Below are 14,218 nucleotides of genomic sequence, written 5' to 3'. Positions count from 1 at the left end.
TATAACCAAAATAACTCGGAAAATGCACAAGAAAGTTAAGTAGCAAACAGGATTGTTAAACACACTAATAAATAATTATTACTTATTAGAAATATTTAAAGTGCTCACAAAGTGCTAAGACAAGGGAAGTTATACAAGGTACTATCCACATCAAAAACAAACAGATAATGCTCTTGCCGGACTACTCCCGAGCAGTGCAACGCCAATGGGCCTCGTTTCTTGAGGTACAACGTCGTCTCTGGCTGAAAGGAATACAATACTCCCTGCTGTTTCCATTCCGTCTCAAAAAAGTGCACGAAGGTTCCAACACATTTTTTATGGATGCAGAAGAAGCCATGATAGGGCAGACCAACACTGCAAGAAACACCCCAAGTTTGCAAGGCTCCCAAAGACACAAAGCATCAGCAGGCACTGAGCAAAACAACAAAGCAGAAGAAAGACTCCGAAATGCACACCCATTCCATGGGCTCAACTGACCTAGAACAAATTTAACAGGAAAGACGAAAAATCATACAAGCCACAGCAGAGCTCAGACCCTCCTACCCCACAAAGGACCTGAATAGAGGCCCTCTTATCTTCTCATCATGGGAGGAAGTGGCAGTGAAGGCTCAATCTTAAGGGTGGACTCAGTGACCCCACCACTGGTCACACCACAGACTGCTGACACACTGATATGAATGAGCATCAGTAGTCTATGTAAGCAGGATACCCCTGTAAGTCGCATTATAATGGAACTCGAGGTATATGATTAATTGCGCCGCTCCTTCATCAGGCCAGCTAAGGTGAAATGTTCCTGCAAATGCCCCTAAGGAGAGCCACTGCGCTGACATGCACTGCCATCCCCACACTATGTTTAAGTCCACTTCTTGCACAAGAGCAAGTTTGGAGGTATCACTTGTTGCAATAGGTCCCCAGTATTGGGATTGTTCCCCACCCCTGTTGTCTCCCCCCATGATGTCCCACATCACCACACTGTATTCTTATGTGTACATCATTAAGGGACAGCAGCTGAACCAGGAAAGCAAGGGTAGCCTAAGGAAGGGAGGTTGCTTAATACTTGACGCCGTGCCCGACCATACTCCTCCCCAGACTCCCCCAATACCATATGGCACATAAGGGAAACCTCACCATCCTAACACTAAACGTGCAAGGCATGCACACAGCAGGCAAGCGATACTCAATTTAAGTATACACAGAACAAGGAGATCGCACTAGTACAGGAAACCCACCTGGTAGCAGGAGAGTTAGAAAAACGGCACAAGCACTGGCGCTGGATATTCTGTGCCACAACATACTCGGCCTATGCACGAGGAACCTTTATCTGGATGCGACCAGAGGTCACTTTCCAGGAACTAGCCAGGAAAATCAACTCCTAGGGTCACTACGCTCTTACACAGGGTCTCCTAGATGGTCCTAGATGGTCAGCTAGTAGTCCTGGGAAGCATTTACGCACCTAATACAGGACAGAGTAAATTCTGGGGCATACTTTCACTCCCATTGAGCTTACACACTCAAGCGCCATGGATCCTGGGAGGAGATTATAATTTGGTATGAAATACGCTCCTAGACAGATCCTATCCCCCACCCAGCCTCCCCAATAGTAGCACAGGCCAAACGCTTTGCAGCATGGACAACACTGAGCTTTACTCATTCCACTCGATACCACATGATCTCAAGGTCCGCCTAGAAAGCTTCCTCTCCTCCCCCATACTTCCCAAGATAGGGAGTCCGAATACCTAGGCAGGATCATGTCAGATCACAATGCCTATGCAATCACTCTTGCGTGGCACCCACCCAGACCACCAGTCACCACTGGCACCTACCCAAAGAATGCATGGCGACCCTGTATTTAGTAAAACACAAGCAGAGCACATACTGAATAATTTTTTAGGAAAAACACACACAGACACCACCCGTGCAATGGAACTGAATGTATTCAAGGTCATGATCAGAGGCACATGCATACAGCACATCACAGGGGTGTGTAAAACCCTAGAGCGCTGCATAAGCAAAAACAAGCGCGCACTGGCCACGCTAACACAAGCAGCAGATAAAAACGAGTCCACGCCGGTCCAAGTAGTGGAAGCTAAAACCTCATATGCAGAGGGCACTAGCAGACCTCTGCAGATATAATATTAGGTGCACACAGCTAGGGCACACAAAGAAGGAGACAGAGCAGGTGCACTACTGGCGTGGCTAGTGAAACAGGACACAACCCTTCCACCGAAGCACAGTGGGCACCCTAGTTCATTCACAAGCCTCTATCCTAGACATATTCCTGCAACACTATATGCTGCTCTATTCAGCCTCCGACCCAGTAGACGCGGAGCGACACAATAGATTCTTTGATGAGCATTCCTTACCTCCATAGCGCAAAGCGACTGACACACCCTAGATGAACCAATTACCGCGACAGATTTCACACAGGCGCTGCAGGCCACGTGTAAGGCTCCCGGGCTAGACAGCCTCCCACTAGAATTTGTCTGCACTTTCTCCACACAGTTGGTCCCCCGACTGGTGAAGCTGTTCCAAGCAGTCCTAGATAAGGGTGTGCTACCGCAATCCATGTGGGAGTTGGTTATAGTCTTTAAACGGGACAGAGACCCCCATATCATTGGATCATATCGACCATAGTCCTGTTACCAGCAGACTACAAAATATACAGGAAAATATTGTGGGACAGATACTCCATAATCCTCCCAACACTTATACACTCAGATAAGTGAGGGTTTGTGCAGGGGAGAAACACCTCCTATAACATAAGGTACCTGTTTCATGTCCAGGATCAGATTCAGAATCACTTATCACTTCCCCCATGTACCATTCGTGGTCCTGGACCAGGAAAAAGCCTTTGACAACCTCTTATGGGCCTAGCCCCTGCAGGCCATACAGCGGATTGGAGTGGGACCCCGCCTGCTCGCATACACCAAAATCATATACTCCAAGCCGACCTCCAGGGTGAAACTTGGGCACCACATGTCACCTTTATTCCCGATACTGAGAGGCATGCACAAGGCCTGCCCGCTCTCCCCTCTGCTCTTTGCAATGGTGATGGAGCCATTTTGTGATCCGATTCTGCAAGGAGGGAGAGAGTTAGGGCATCCCAATTGCAGAATCTTTCCATGCGATCTCCTTGTACTCGGATGACATACTCGTCTAAATCCGAGACATCACGTTAGAACTCACCCCAATATTTAACACTACGAGGCGGTAAACTGGGCCAAGTCCACAATATATCCCCTCTCGGGCAGCTTCCCCCCTCAGAAAATAGAAGTGGGCAGCATAGATGTATCATGAAAATCCCAAGCAGCATGATACCTAGGTATACGATTGTACCACATGCTGCAAGTCATGTATGAAGGAAATCACCGAAGGGCACTGTCCGGAATCAGATCCTCCAAGAACTTCTGGAAGGATCACCCCTTGGCCCCATCGGAAAAATTGCACTGGACAAGATGATACAGGTCCAGCGACTACTGTATTATTCTACTAACATCTCAGTGGTCCCCCCGTCCCTTATTTTGGGAGATGGATACCATTCTCAGAACCCTTATTGGGGGAACAGGACCCCGGATTCCCTCGCCAAACTGCAGCTACCCATAGACCAAGGATGTCTGGGTGCCTCTTGCTTCGAGGCATGCTTCCTTGCAGCAACAATTTCAATGGCTGTCACAGTGGGTAGTGGGCCCCAAATTTGGGGAAACCCTCACAAATGCACGGCCAATTCAAATCACTACCATACACCGCATGCTATAGCCCGGAGCTGGACCAACACAGGTGTGCCCACTCCAGGTGACAATGGCAAGCACATACTTGAAACGGGTATACAAAATGAAACATCCAACCACTGGTAGGATTCCCCAAAGGCTGTGCTCACTACACAGAAAGAGCGCTGCGTGCATGGACGGAACACTCAATTACGGAGGAGGGCTCCCTTTATGTGAATGGGCAACTACAGACATTAATAGAATCTGCAATAGACACAGACCTCCCAAGGGGACAATTCCTCTAACACAGGCAGCTACTAAAAGACTACCCTTGTGTGTGACACCCAGTTAATACGAAGCCACCCATGCACCCAATTATACACGCAATCCTGAAGAAAAGTCCCGGCCGACACCTGGTGACATGGCTATATAATGCGGTGCAAGCACTGAACTCATTCTCTCTCACTCCACTCCATGAGAAATGGGAGACTAAGATCCAGAGACCACTCCACGACAAAGAATAGTTGCAGGCACTGGAGTTCCACAAAAAAGTGTACTGCAACTACTGATTCAAAAACATTCAACTCCAAATACTACACCACGCCTACCTGACACCAAAAAAGCTTCAGCATTTCTACCAAACACTCCAGGATTTGTTTAGTTTGCAACAGGGAGTTGGTCCTGCTCAGTGTGCTGATGAAAGGCTAGTGTTTGTGGCTCTTTCACTGCAAATTTCTTCTGTGGCAGCAGAGCCATTGTGGCTTACATCCTCCCGCCCATCCTGGCTGACCACGCCCCCCATTTGCTGCAGTTTTATTTTCTCCAGTAACATTCTGTATTCTTCACCTTCTCTTTAGGGCTCAGGGAGCTCCTGTGTACCGGCACCCTCGAGAGAAACGCAGGTTCAGCTAAGTCACTATTTGTACCCTTATTTTTGTCACCTCTTTCTTGTGAGGTTAGTTCTGTGAAGCCTTTTTAGTAGGATTATAGTCTAATAGTAGCACTCAACAAAATATAAAGTGTATAATTCTCGCCCCAAAAAAACTATATTTCAAGTTGTCAGACTTCTGTCTTTTAGTTTGATGACACTCGTTTCAGGGGATTATAATCTTTCCTTTTCCAGTACCTCCCTTTGTTTTGAATGGCCCTTTTGTTTCCTTCCATGGTTGAGTAAAGATTTACACACCTGGCGTAGCTATGCTGCTCCTGAAGCTTGGCAGGTAGTGAAGCTATGCCAGTTTATCAGATGGGTCTCCGGTTCCATCCTAGCTGTAGACTCTCTCCCTCCGTCCACAGAGTTCACAACACCGGGCAGTGTCCCTTCGGGTGTCAATGCATCACTGGCCTTCTAACTTGGCTTTCTGGGGGACTCTTCTCTGCTCTCTTTCTCCTTCTCTATTCTGACCTATTGCATCTAACGAATGGCGCTTTCTCCTGTGCACTGATTAGCTCCGTCTCCTTGCTCTCTCTGATGCGCAGGACCGGGCTGATCGTTGTTCCGCTGTGGTTTGCCTGACGTTCGGTTGATGTTTATTTGCAGAATCGGACGACAATATAAGAAGGACGTAGCCTTTCTTATTCCCCCAGCTGGTGACAGATGCATTCCTTGATTTTCATGATTTTGTAAACCTAGAAATGTGAATTGTCAAGCTGTGCTCATTTGGCCCACCCTGTTTTCCTTAGTAGTATGCTAAGGCCTTCCTGCCTTTTCCCACATTCTAACCAAATGTCCCCCAAGAGCATTTTGCTTAAAGTTTGGTGACATGTTCTTGTTGCAGATGAATAAGAGGACATCTCCATCAAACAAAATGGCACATACTTCATATAGCTATGAGGAAATACCCCAGTTCACCTCCTTGTAGCCTCCTCACTTTCTCTTGACAATGATTCATGTTGTCACAGAATTGTGGATGAAAGATGCAGGAGGAACAATCACATTGCCAAAATGCAGGCACAAAAGTTTACTGGAGACATTACCTTGTGGTCCTGTGTGCTGTTGTAGTGTAGAACATGCACTAGACATTTATCCATCGAGATAGCACTTACTAATTCATCAGTATAAAGTACTCTAGGTTGGTAGACATTTTAGTAAAAACTGTGGACTCCTCTTGGCTACAATTAGGTTTCATTCTGACCATGATGCTGACTTATTAAAATTAAACCTCAACAGCAAGCACTTATAAGGTGCACCAGCTGAAGCTCCACTTGAATAAAGGGTAAACAATGCTAACTTCTTGGGTTTGGTGGAGGCAAAGTAAAGGCCTTTGCTCAATTATTCCAAGTTGAAAAATTATCTGAAATCCTTTATGGAGGTGAATTAGTTGTTGCCCTATTAGAGCGCAATCTGACCAGGGGTGACAAATGGTTTCTTTCTTTTCATCACTTGGTAAGAGCGGAGTCTACGGTTCTCCCTTTTAAATACCCTAGTATGCAAATGCCCAAAATCCATAGCACCACTCACACAGTTAGGAAATATCATTTAAAAAGCCTATGAAATTCACAGAAAAAATGAAAGCTTAGAGAGACTTTATAGTTAGGATAAAATTTCACTCATAAAAAAACAGTGTAATTCAGCAGTTATAGTTGCCTGAGCTAACTATAACTTACTTTCCCACAATGCACTGCTTAAGACTTGACATATTACATCACTCATGACATGGTCAGTAACATCACTCATGACATCACTGACAACATCTCAAATTACATCACTGATTACATCACCCAGTGATTGTGAGTGTTTTCAAAAGGGTTCTTAGTATTAAAAAAAGGGTCATAGTGAGTCATGCGCATGGAAAGGGCTGCATCCCTTGCTTGTTTAGAATACAGCCCCGGGAGGACCAGGTCCAGGGTGTATTGTTTTAGAAAAGGAGGGGGCCCACATGAGTCCCACCCTAAGGCTTATTGAGTGTCAGGGACCATCACCTCCTTGGTGAGTCATTTATAAAAAAGGAGGGGGTAAACAGGGTCCCCCTCTATGTGCTCTATAAGGCCCAGGGACCACCACCTCCCTAGGGCAAAAAAAAGATTGATGATGGGTTGCGAGGACCCCCCAAGCACTGTCGACCACCACCATGGGGCAAAATTAGCCTAATGGAGGGTCCGCAGACCCCCTCAGGCCAAATATATATTTGTTTAATTGGGAGAGGGACAGTACGGCCCCCTCCCAGCCATCTACAGCCCCAGGGACCATTACCTACCTGGGGTCAATCCATGCAGGTCAAAGGAGGGGAAGGTGCTGCCTCTCTCCTGTAGCCATTAATATCCTTTGGGAACAGCATCTCCCTGGGCCAGTTCCTGCTACGTACCGGTGTGCCCACCCCTGGGATATAGCAAGTTTATTTTGACTTGGCCCCAGCTTTCAGCAATCGAGAGCTGTTAAATGCCTTCGCTTGTTGGAAGTGGAAGCTTTCATTACATTCCCTGGCTGTTGTCAAATGGCCAGGAAAACAGACAAAAGGATTGCTCTCACAGACAGGGAGCTTCTCGTTTAGCAGCTCCCTGTGTGTGAGAGCACTGCTGGCTCCCATACGAGGCAGGAAGCTTGCTGGGAACATAGGGGCCTTGAGGCTCCCCCCTCAGTCGGGGGGTAAAAACAAGAAAGAGGCAGAATAAAGGTCAGGAAAGAGCAGAAAGAGATAAAATTAAGGTGAGAAACAAGCAGAAAGAGGCAGAATAGAGTTGAGAAACAAGCAGAAAGAGGTTAAATAAAGGTCAGAAAGGAACAGAAAGAATCAGAATAAACGTCAGCACTGAGCAGAAATAAAGGTTTGAAATAAGCAGAAAGTGGTTAAATGAAGGGGAGAAATTAGCAGAAAGAGGCAAAATAAAGGTAAGAAATGAGCAGAAAGAGGCAGAATAGAGGTCAGAAACAACTACAAGCATAAACAGACAGGAGGTGAAATAGAGAACAGAAACGAGCAGAAAGGGAAAAAATAAAGGTCAGAAACAAGCAGACCGAGGAAAAATAAAAGGCAGAAACGAGCTGTAAGAGGCAAGATCAAGGTCAGCAACGAGCAGAAAGAGGCAACATATAGCTCAGAAGTGAGTAGAATAAATGAAGAAAACTAGTGGTGGGTGGTAAACTTTTCGGTTCCAGCGGAGTTTGCCGAGTTTTCCACTCCGGACACCACTTGGAATGTGGAGTTTGGCCAATACTCCGTCAACCGACTACGGAGTAGAATTTACTGATGCGCTCACCCCTAGACATCATACCCTAACCAGTAGTGTGCCAGGATATGCATTTGCATGGTGGCTTAGAAAGGGTTCACAAGAAGAAGCAAGAATGGTTGTGGTATATATTCCCGCACTCTGGATTGTATCAAAAAATCTAAAGGGTGCTCACTCCTTGGGCCAACTGTCTTAAAAAATACCCACACAAGCAAGAATGTATTTATTAGTGGAAGAAGCACTCCTTAAACATACATTTTGATTTCAATTGAGTCACAAATAGAAAGTAATATGAGCTCGAACGTTCGTACTAACAATAGGAAAAAGGAAAAACGTTGTTGTATTTTACAAGACCAAACAACACAGAATAGGTGTTCGAATTTTGAAAGACTTAGTCTTTATTTTTTTGTTTCATGTAAAGCAACAACCACAGCTAACACATGTCATCCCACAAACAAAGGAACTTCCTCAGAGCTGTTGAAATTCTTAAGATTAACACTCAGCATAGCCGATATAACAATTAAAAACACAAAAGACTAAGGGCCAGATGTGTGTTGCCCAATACCGGTCGGTAACGGCCGAAATTACCGAATTTCGGCCGTTACCGACTGGTATTGGTTTTTTGAGATGTAGGTAGCATTTTTTAAGGATTCGGTATTTTACCGAATCAGTAATTTAAGGATTCGGTAAAATACCAAATTCTTAACATACCGATTCGGTAAATTACCGAATCCAGGATATAGGGAGCACTCAAGTTAGTGCATTCCTCAGTTAAGGATTCGTTATTTACCACCAACTAGAAGTTGGTGGTAAATAATAAAAACCTTTGAAAAAGCATTTTTTTTTGCTTTTCCTTCAGTGCCATGTTACAGACATAAGGCATGTATGTATGCAACATGTGCACCCATACCCAATTGAGGGGTGCAACAGGGTGTCAAAGTGACACCCTGCCACCCTTCAATGTTTCCCCCTTTTACCGAATCGGTATTTTCTGATTCGGTAATTGGCATTCATTCCATTAGGAATAAATGGCAATTACCGAATCAGTAAATACAGATTCGGTAATTACAGAAACTTACGGATTTGGTAATTTTTAACGAAAAATTACCTACAATTTCAGCCGTTACCGACCGGTATTTGGGATTTGACATGTAGGGGGCCTCATATTTACAGAATCGGTATATTTACCGATTCGGTAAATTTACAGAATCGGTAAAATAATGAATCGGTAAAAATAAACGATTCTGTAAATCCATAAGTAGGTGGCACTGTAATCAGTGCCACAGGCCCTTACAGAATCGGTATTTACCATGGAATACTATTCCATGGTAAATAACGAATTCCAGTGTACATGCACATCTGTGCATGTACACTTGTGCCATGTGGCACACAGACATGCCCTAAGGGCATGTATGTGTGTCACATGGCACACAAGCCAGAAACAGGGGTGAAAACAGGGTGTCAAAGTGACACCCTGTCCCCCTTGTAAAATCGGTAAAATTACCGATTCGGTAATTACCGAATCGGTATTTGCTATGGAATCCTATGGGCTTCAAGGCCAATAGGAATCAATGGCAAATACAGATTCGGTAATTACCGAATCGGTAATTACCGAATCTTACCGATTCGGTATTTTTGCCGAATATTTTACCTACATAGCATTTACCAAATAGTGAATACCGAATCGGTAAAATTAGGTATTTACCATTCGGTAATTTGCTGTTACCTACATCTGGGCCATAATCTCTGTTGTTTTGTCTTGTAAAATACAACAAAGTTTTTTCTTTTTCTTTTGTTTGGTATGAACTTATGAGCTAATATTACATTCTGTTTGTGACTCAATTGAAATTAAATATTTATGTTGAAGGAGTACTTCTTTCACCAATAACTTACATTTATGGTTAAGCAGGGGACGGGACGCCAATGAGGTGTTAGTAATCCTGCTGAGGGGACATTCTTGTTGCAACAATAGCAGTTCTTGGCCCACAGCGACCTCCAGCAGCCAAGGTGACTTCATTCCCTAACCAGTAGTACACCAGGAGGAGCATTTGCAGAGGGGTTGAGAAAGGGGCAGGGCATCCAATAAGGTCTCAGCAATCCTGCTGTGGGGGACTTACCTGTGACAACAATAGGGCTTCTTAGCGACCAACGATCCTCAGTTGCGCTGGGGACTTCATCCCCCAACCAACATTGCACCAGGAGGCCCTTTGCAGAGTGCTTGAGAAAGGGAACAGTGCCTCCCACGAGGTCTCAGCAATCCCATTGTGGGGGACCTACTTGTTGCAACAATACGGGCTTTGGCCCCAAATGAACCTCAGCAGTCAAGGGACTTCATCCCCCAACCAGCAGTGTGCCAGGAGGCCCCTTTGCAGAGTGGCTGAGAAAGGGATTGGGGCCTCGGATGATGTCTCATCAATCCCACAGTGCATGACTTACTTGTGGTAACAATAGGGCTTCTTGGCTCCCAATGACTCTCAGCAGCCAAAGGGACTTCATCCCCCAACCAGTAGTACACCAGGAGGTATGTTTGCAGAGTGATTAAAAAAGGTGGTAAGGCTTCTGGTGAGCTCTCAGCAATCCTGCAGTGAGGTATTTACTTGTGGCAACACAGGGGTTCTTGGCCCCAACGACTCACAGCAGCCAAGGTGACTTTACCCATTCACATACGAACTCAGACACATACACACAGTCACAAACACAGTGAGATACTTTTACACCCTCTTACATAATCATGCATACTCTCTCTCACCCACTCACAGATCTACTCAGAGACTCACACACCCACTCACAGACCAACTCAGACACTCATATACCCACTTACAGCCCCACTCATACTCTTTCATAGCCTCTTACAAACCCACTCAGACAGTTGTACACCCACTGAGACACTTATGCCCTCTGTCACACACTCGGTGTCAAAGGTTAGTGGTTATTGTTCGGAAATAAAATTAGACACCCTCATAAATTCCCTTAAAAACAAAGTTTACAGCGATCTAACAGTGTGTCAAAGGTGACAGTGAATGGACATTCAACAATAACTATAGGGTCATAGTCAGAGATAACACTTTCCTCCACACCTAGCAATGCATCAGAGACAACAGTGAATGGACATGCAACATTAAGTGCAGGGTCCCACTTAGAGATATCACCTTACTCCACACCTTGCTGTGTGTCAGAGACGACAGTGAATGGGCATGGAACAATAACTACTGTATAAAACTCAGAGATAGTACTATTCCTTCACACCTAGCGGTGCATCAGAGGCAGCACTGAATGGGCAACAATAACTATAGATTAAATGTTAGGGATTAAACATGTGAGTCCAATCTCTAGCTGCCTCATATTCTGAAGGTGAAATTTGTTTAACTTGCAAAATGTACATCCAAGCATGTTAGACAGAGCACATTGTATGCAGCAAAGCACATGTGTGCAACAGTTGGCTATCACCATGTTCACAATATCGTGGCATGCCATTATAGTTCATGCACTAGCAGGCAGAAGGGTACACTGGATGTATCCACCAACTACAGTATCCAACAGCACGCACCACCAGGAAACACGATAAGCCCCCAAAAAATGCCACGCACACATCATGAATCGACATGCCTGTCAAACTAGAAGACCCGTTACTCGTAAACAGACATTATACACACATAGAGCAATGCATTAGACATGCCACATAACATAGGACACATTCTCTGTGGGGAAATAATGCTCCTGGGTACTGTGTCAGAACCTGAATTATTAGAGTATTTTGGGACATTCATTTTAGAACAGCCCACCAAAATTAATGGCTTTCAGACCAAATAATTTCACAATGTAGTGTATTACATGCTCCATAGAGCCCCATTGGTTAACTCAATATTCATGAATAAATTTGTCACACTTGCCAGGTCTGTTTAAAGCAGAGAGAGGCCATCTTGCAGCCCTGACTTCCTAAAACCTGTTTCTTGCAGTCTTTTGAGAGTTATGGATGAGGATAAAGTGCTCATTTCAAGCTCATCAGGCAGTTCCTGAACATTGCAACTGTACCTTACACATGGCACTATCAGAAGCCACATATCCATGTCCTGGGCTTGTGTTTACCAACATATTCCAGTCTGGGAGTGGTATTCTTGGTACACTTCAGTGGGACTAAACCAATTGAAAACACTGGTTTCCAATTGGAAATCCAGGATTGGTTTACCTGGACTCCTTTGGCATAGAACACGTGATACTCCTACTTATGCAGGGGGTGTAACTTCCTTCCATACACTTGCCAATTTTACCAAGTCAATGACCTACGGGGCTTATAGTCTTGCCTATTCTTTTATAAAACTAAGACTACAACTCCCAGAATGCAAAGGGACATGGTTTAGTGGAACAGCTAGTCATGAAAGACCCGTCAATCTCTGCTACTATTTTTCAGTAGAATCTATTGCATTTCCTGCACCAGTGATCTCAGTTCTTGAATGTCACGAGACCCTGCCGGACACCTTCCATGCATTGCTCCACCATTTCGATGCTTTATGTAATAAAACACATATGTCAGTGGCATGAATTAAAGCATTAGCTACTGTTCCACCACTACAAAATGTGAAGAGGCCCCCCCTGAGGTCTTGCAAATAGTCGACATACAAAGACCTTAGGAAGAGAGACTCCTCCGCCAGTAAAACAGGGACTTTACACCCCTGAGAAAAAACACTTGAATGGATGTAATTCACACCCACTTGAAATTTAGGCCCACTCTCTCCTCAAACCCTTCTCAATAATTTAAAAAAACACACATTTCCCAGAACAATTTTATACAGACGTGATTGTCACTGTAGTGTGTCTCTCACACAATAAAAGACCATTGGTATTTCTGTAGTTGTTCTCCAGAAAGAGACACAACCTCGACCACCTCAAATGAATTGTGCTGTCATATGCTAAGGGCTTGATCCCTGTGTACGCACCTTCCGAAGCCTCACAGAGCCCAAGGAGGAAGACAAGGAACAGGATGACACCTAAAGTCTTCATTATGGTGTGGGAAGTAATTTCTGAATCCCTTCTGCACTGATGTATGGGATTTATAGCATAACACAGGATGAGAAGTAGGTAATGCTGACGCTGGCAAAGACTGATTGGATACAGGCCAAGGATGTCTCAAAACGACCCCTATCACATGCTGCTGCATTATGCACACTTCTAGACAAACTGGTTTTCTTCACTTTTCCTCCCATGGTTAGAGAGAAAATAGATTTTTGACTACATTATGTAACTTTAGAACTGCCTCAAGGTATTTGTCTGCTAAATAAATACCTGTGCTTCTACAATCAATATTTAAGGTTAATGACAATCAGATCTAGTTGTTGTTGCTGTTTTTCAAACTTAGTGGACTTTGTGCTTGTGCTCAACCTGGACTCGACAATAGGAAAGAAGCATATTGACCCTCTTCTAGAAGTGTTTTGAAGGAAGTGTATACCTTTGCTAACCTATTGGTCTGGTCTGTGGGGTTACAAACATGTTACTGGCGTACAGGTTCAGGAGAATAGAGCCTGTAGGCTGTTTCTGGACCTCCCTCCCAGGTCCGCTGCATTTGTTATCCACCAGGAGCTTGCCTTCGATTACGTGGAGGACCAGATCAATCTGATCGAATTGCTACTATGGAACTCAATTTGGTGCAACACCCATACTTCATTCAACAGAGAGGTGATTGAGGACTACTGGGCCTGTGAGATGGGGCATTGTATAGCATGGTTGGATTACATAAAGTGTATTTGTTTTCACTTTTGGGCAGACCATCCATTTGTTCCAAGCCATGTGAGCTCTCAAAAATGCCTACATTTTGGATTAAGAAATTTTACCTGGACTGGAGGTAGCTGGATAGAGAGGTTGTGGAGTTTGCTTATGTTCTGAATCAGGAATATTACACTACTGTAGGGGAAAGTCCACCCACACGGATCAAACAATGGCTCATAAGGAGTCCAATAATCTCAGTGCAAAACAAGGAGCTCACCACGGGGCGGAAAATGGGTCACGGGGTGAAAAGAATTTCACATATAAATGTACAAAATCTTTATTTTCTTTTTTTCATATTTTAGTCTGCACACATTTTTTCAAACACATTAGATAGCATAATACATCAATTAATGAGTTGATAAAACATACATTAATAAATACACATAATATAAAAACCCCACATCAACCTCCCAATATACATACACTCTCTTCTCATTCAATCACACACACACATATCCACTAGTACAAATTCCTCAACGTAATCCCCAGAGTGACACAGGAATTGGATCCTGCAGAGTCTTCGTTGCAAGCTGCCAGAGAGTCCAGATCGTTAGGGCAGGATCCAGAAGACGTAACGCCTACGC

General features: G+C 44.5%; 1 long non-coding RNA gene across 2 annotated transcripts in view; it reads right to left on the bottom strand.

Annotated features, from left to right (window-relative positions):
• Positions 1 to 12,935, bottom strand: part of LOC147709699 (uncharacterized) — a 93,304-nt gene extending 80,369 nt beyond the window's left edge. For both annotated transcript variants that reach the window (XR_015296568.1, XR_015296567.1), the window contains exon 1: positions 12,809 to 12,935. This is a non-coding gene — a long non-coding RNA (uncharacterized LOC147709699). The remainder of the gene's footprint in view (positions 1 to 12,808) is intronic.
• Positions 12,936 to 14,218: the final 1,283 nt, after the last annotated feature.

The sequence above is a fragment of the Lissotriton vulgaris genome, chromosome 6, assembly GCF_964263255.1.
Source record: "Lissotriton vulgaris chromosome 6, aLisVul1.2, whole genome shotgun sequence".
Classification (NCBI taxonomy): Eukaryota; Metazoa; Chordata; class Amphibia; order Caudata; family Salamandridae; genus Lissotriton; species Lissotriton vulgaris.
This window is presented reverse-complemented; position numbering and strand designations above follow the sequence as displayed.